Source organism: Phyllobates terribilis, unplaced genomic scaffold (assembly GCF_046119375.1).
Source record: "Phyllobates terribilis strain yellow unplaced genomic scaffold, ASM4611937v1 Scaffold_4934__1_contigs__length_55788, whole genome shotgun sequence".
Classification (NCBI taxonomy): Eukaryota; Metazoa; Chordata; class Amphibia; order Anura; family Dendrobatidae; genus Phyllobates; species Phyllobates terribilis.
Window position 1 is genome coordinate 27,447 of NW_027367682.1, and position 6,449 is coordinate 33,895.

Genomic DNA, 6,449 nt, shown 5'->3' on the forward strand with positions numbered 1-6,449 from the left:
AACTTGGGAACTGAGGACTAATACGTGCGCGAACTTAGCCTATACTCTTAGGGGTACACTTCTCTCGCATGCTCTGTGTGATGCTTCATGATAAACACTTGTTAGGCCCTTCTAGGATTGTACTATTGCTTGCTAAAATTTGATTCCTATGCATGCTCTTCTTTTTCAAGCCATGATATATAAACACGATGATCGCTTCTTAACCATATGATCAAGTCCCTTAGATATGATTCATGTGTATGTGCCAGTCCCTTAGCCTTGATCTTGGTGTAACGTTCCCTATGACCAAATAAGCCATAACTTGGAATATTCACCTAGATGACAAAGAGCCCACCCATATATGCTTAGCACTTGTTGATTTTAAAAGAGCTTCAATGTCCCTTTGTGTGTTTGAATTATTTATGTGCTTAAGTGATTCAAATTATCCCCCTAAGAATTGGAACTAAGACACGACACCTAAAAAGATGGGGACCGAGTAGTTTGAGTAGAGACAACCACATAATAGAGGTAAATAACCATGGGGACCGAGTATTTGATGGGGACCGAGAAGAAGATGTTGGTTTGAATCGCAAAATAAAAGGCAACTATGTATAGGGATCGATGAAAATATAGGGACCGAGCACCTCAACGGCCGCCTACTTCATAGGCAATCATCACGCATCAATTCCCAATGGTCACTTGCTCTTGTGAAGATCGAGGCGCCGAATCTGATCCGTTGAAGAGCCTTTGTGATTGGACCGTTGCAAACTCACCATAAATACCCCTCCTACCAGATTCGTCCCCCTTCACCATTTTCACACTATTCATCATCTATCCCACCTAAATCTCTCCATTACTCTCTCTCCCAAAAAAAAGCTCCTTTACAAACTTCAAATGGCCAACCCACTTAACATCAGTCATGAGAAATGGGCAGAATACCTCAAATACAAGGCCTTTCTCGAAACAGTAGCAACTGCCTCCTCAACTCCACCACCTTCACCACCGTCTTCCACACCAGCACCTCCACCGGTGATTGCTTCTCCTTAATTCCCAATCACTACAGTCCCGGAGAAGCAACCTACACCTCCTCCTCCATATCCACCACCTTCTCCACTGATCAAAACTACTCCCACTCACCACTCCTCTCCCGCTCCAATGGAGGAAGACCAGCCAAGCAAAGATGTTGGTTATATGAACTAGCCCCTTAGTTCTTGTAACTGATAATGCCTTAGTTTTAATGATAAAAAACTGCCTTATGATCTAATATGTGTATTAAGTGAGATATTGCAGGAAATCGATATTCCTTTGAGTTATTTAGGACGTTTAAGCATGGAAAGCAACGAGATGAAGTGGGGATACAAGAGCGAGTACAGCGAGAAGAACAACGCTCAAGGCGCTTAACAAGGAGCAAGGTAACCGAGTGATGCTGGAGGGGACCGAACACGAAGAATGAAGAATCAAGCTACATAAGTAACATGCTACACAAGGAGGACATGCTCAAGGGGACCGAACACATTGAAGGGGACCAAGCACGTATATATGGAAAGAAATCTTTCAAGAGCTATAGAAGGAAAGATTTGATTCGCCTGAGATTTACCAGATTTGAGATCTTAACATTTGAAGCTAGTTTGTCATTATAATCGTCTAGTTTAGATTCAGTATTTTATTTTTTACTATTTACATGCTTTTAGGTAACTAGCTCCCAGTGAATATGCCATAGTATAAATAGTTTACTCCATTTATCTTTAAACGTGGTTGTTCAACAAGACAGAAAGAGTTCATCTTTATTTAGGACTTAGGCAATAGCTAGGAGAGTTTAGAGAGAAACTAAGAACTGTGTGTTCGCCTAGTAGTTGTAAGTTCCACGAGAAATCAAATCAACAACGTTTTTGAATTGAATGTTTATTTTGTTCTTAACTTTTTATTTCCGCACAAAAGAATCAATCTTTAGTTAGGCTAAGATATTCATGATCTACAATTAGTATCAGAGCAGGATCCAATTCCAATATTTTGTTCAACCTCGGCAAGTCCCTCAACAAACCTCACCAACTTCGAGAAGGAGAACTTGATTGGTGGATGGGAGTGCACACTACGTTCATTCAAACTCAAGACTACCAATGCTGGAGAATCATAGAGCTTGGAGACGAAGTGCTTCCAGAGCTGAAGGAAAAAAGGATTGGCAACCTAAGCACTATGCCAAGATGGAGAAGAACTTAAAAGCTCGACAACTGATTCTTTTGTGCGGACCAGGAGAAACATCATCATCGGCTAAGCGTGATCTCAAGGAGTGTACATGCTACAACTGCTAGGAGAAGGGACATCTTGCCAATATGTGCACCAACCCAAAAGTAGAGGCCACTGAGAAGAAGACACTTTTCTCAGCATGGGGAGAAGAAGATTATAAAGCTGACCTTCATGAAGGATTCCAAGGCAAATGTCTCATGGCCAATGCAAAGGCTCTTAGTTTTAAGGTAAAAGCTTGTGATTCCTTTCCTAATTGCTTAAACATGCTTGAAAAGAAAGATCTTATTATTATGATTAAGGGGATACTAGAAGTCATTGAAGCCTTAAAATCTCAAATCACAGAATATGAAGAGGAAGTAACTGAACTACATAGTGAATGTCTAGACTTGTCCACTAGGTTAGCTAATAAAGAAAAGGCCTTAGTAAAATTTAGGGAACTGAGTCTGATGACGAAATCCTGCGAGGGCTGGAAGGGTAAGCAACCTCAAGGGGGGTCGTTAAAGGATTTAGAACTCAAGGTAGAAAGTGACTTAGGGCTAGTTATTACGAAGATCACCGAATTAACTAAACTATTAATGAGAAAACGGTGAACCAAACTGTCTTTGTAAAAGCTAGACCTGGATTAGGATATGACTTAGATTCCTCCAAGTGATCCAGTGCTAATGAAAATCTCACCAGAATTAAATGAAAAAGTTGAGACCTTAGACAAAGCCCTTCAAATCTGTAGAAGCAAGAATGAATTCTTAGAGAAAAAGGTTAAGGTACTTGAACAACCATTAGGGGATGACAATCGCTGGTTTCATGGGGAAAAGGCTCATAAAGTGTATGAGAGCCAAGCCAAAGGGAATGCCACAAACATACTTGATCCCGAGATTAAGGATAGGAATCCATTTAGACCTGGAAAGGGCAAATATGGTTATGTGAAGTACAATGAATGGTGAGGATTTTATGGTAACAATGGTCACACTCTTGCAAGAAGAAGCAAGCGCTAAGTAAAAAGGCATAAAAGTCACCCACTCGTTCTACACGTGAAGTGAGTAGCTTGAATGATGCTTCTTATGTAGTGCTTGCCTCTTCATCTAAAGGCCAAAGGCTCAATCGTAGTACCTCTTCTCATACTAATCAGAAAACTAATCCACCCAGAAAAGCTGAGCTTCAATGGGTTCCAAAAGTTTGATTGTTTATTTACAAGGAAACTTGAGCAGCGAGAGAACAAATGGTACATAGACAGTGGTTGCTCATGTAACATGACTGGAGACAAGGAGAGACTACAAATCTTTCGAGAATATGACGGTGGAAGTGTATCTTTTGGTGACAAGAGAGCTAGAGAAATAACCAGACATGGAAAGGTACATCTCAATGATAAGATAGAGATCCAAATGGTGAACTTTGTGGATAGCCTTCGCTACAATCTCTTAAGCGTAGCTCAACTCTGTGATGAGGGACCAAACAAGGTGACTTTCACAACCTCGAAGGGCCTTGTGAGAAATTCTATTGGAGAAATTATTTAAGGGGGAAGTGATTCAACATCATGTATATATTTGACTCCAGCTTCATTCCAAAGAGTCACCTTTGTCTTGCTACTATAGAAGATCAAACCGAATTATGGCATCAATGAATAGGGCACGTCAATCTTAATATTCTACATAAGTTATGCGCAAAGGATCTAGTCCGTGACTTACCTCTCATCAAGATAGACAACATGGCTCACTGCGCTAGTTGTGTCAAGGGAAAGCAAGTCAGAAGCTCGTTCAAAGCCAAGCAGGACATCACTACAATGAAGCCCCTTGAGCTACTTCACATGGATCTCTGAAGGCCAATCCATGTTCAAATCCCTGGTGGGGAACGCTACATACTCGTGATCCTTGATGACTATTCCAGGTTCACTTGGACCTTATTCCTGCGCTCCAAGGATCAAGCCTTCTCGCGCTGCATCGAGTTAGTCGCCTTCCTCGAAAAATCCCTATCTCTGAAGGTGCGCTCTATAAGATTAGATCATGAAACTGAATTTGAGAATGGAGATATGCTGAGCTACTACATTGAAAGGGGAATCGCTCACAACTTCTCAGCCCCTAGGACCCCTCAACAGAATGGAGTGGTTGAAAGAAAGAACCGAATGTTAGTAGAGATGGCTCGTACCATGCTACTTCAAAGTGGAGTAACTCCCTCTCTATGGGATGAAGCGGTGAACACTGCATGCTACATCACCAACAGAACCCTTCTACGTCCTTCACTAGGCAAGACTCCATACGAGCTGATCAAGGGATACCCTCCAAGCATATCTCTTTTCAGGGTATTTGGATGCAAGTGCTACATGATGAATAGTGGGAAAGATAATTTAGGCAAGTTCGATGCAAGAAGTGATGAAGCCATCTTTTTTGGCTATGTCCTAGCAAGCAAAGCATACACGATGTTCAACCAAAGAACGAGAACCATCAAGGAGAGCATACATATAGTGTTTGATGAAGGCGCTTTCCTCTCTTCTTCGTGAAATACCTTCGATTCATTCCCTGAATTCGCCTCCTTAGAAGCTTCCTCATATATTGATCGAGTTCCTCCTCCTAAAGCCTTAAATCCACTCGCCCTTCCCTTTACAGCCTTTGTTCCCTCAATCCCAGACTCAGACAGTGATAACGAAGGGCCTTCTAATTAAGATATTGCTCAAAGCACAGATCCTCCCACTAGAGTCTTTCAACAACAAGGTGCTCATCCTCCGAAGAACATGCTCACCCTAGTCCATTCTGGGATCCACACTCGCCCTCGTGTAGCTCAACTAGCACCTCCGGAGGCAATCGCTGAAGAACTTGATGAAACAACTAAGGAAACCATCCTTTTTGCTTTCAACGCCTTCATCTCCCTCCTTGAGCCTAAGAACATCAAAGAATCCATCCTTTATCCAGATTGGGTGGCAGCCATGCAAGAAGAGATTCATGAGTTCGAGCGGAATAAAGTCAGGCATCCAGTTCCTAAGCCTACCAATCGCACCATCATAGGTACTCGCTGGGTCTTTCGCAACAAGCTCGATGATTCAGGAGTTGTGGTAAGGAACAAAGCACGTGTATTTCCTGGAAAATACCCTCTATTGGTTAAAGCAAGCACCAAGGGCATTGTATGAGTGCCTCTCCGAGTACCTCCTCGTCAACAACTACAAAAGGGGGACAATCGACAAGACGTTCCTCATCCAGGAACATAAGGGCGACATCCTAGTGGTTCAGGTATACGTTGATGATATCATTTTTGGTTCCACTAACATGTCGCTTGTAGAGAAATTCAAAGACATGATGAGCAGCAAGTTCAACATGAGCATGATAGGGGAACTCAACTTCTTTCTTGGAGTGCAAGTGGTGCAAAAGGCTGAAGGCATTCAAATTCATCAACAAAAATACCTAAGGGAGATCATAAAGAAGTTTGGGATGGACAACAGCAAGCCCCTTCACACTCCAGTGTCCACAGGCACTAAGCTTGACGCAGAACTTAACAGACCAAAGGCGAATGAAACACTCTATAGAGGTATTGTAGGATCGTTAATGTACTTAACCGCATCTAGGCCCGATATTGTTTTTGCACTGAGTCTTTATGCACATTTCCAATCCGATTCAAGGGAGTCGCACGTTGCTATTATCAAGCATATCCTTTGTTACCTGAAAGGGACTGATAATCTTTGTTTCTGTAAGAACTGTGATTTTACCCTTGTTGGTTACAAAGATTCTGACTATGCAGGTTATCTCGTTGATCAAAAGAGCACCTCAGGTATGGCATACTTTCTAGGCCCTTGCCTCGTCTCTTGGGGATCTCGCAAGAAGAACTCAGTAGTTGTGTCCACCACCGAGGCAGAATACATAGCAGCCGCTTCTTGTTGTGCTCAACTCCTATGGCTCAAGAAACAACTCACAGACTTTGGCATTTTAATGGGCTCCATTGAAATAAGGTGTGATAACACAATCGCGATCAACATCTCAAAGAACCCTGTGCATCACTCTCGAACAAAGCACATTGACGTGCGTCACCACTTACTTCGAGACAATGTGGAGAAGAAGAACATAGAGCTCACCAACTGTAGAACTGAGGATCAAATAGCAGACATTTTCACCAAGGCCTTGAACAAGGAACCATTCATCAAACTCAGACTTCACTTGGGCTTGATCCCCTTTCATTAAGCCATCTCCTTCCACGTAAGCTTCTTCCCTTGATCTTTTGTAATTCAGTGCTTCTTTTAATCTCGGGAA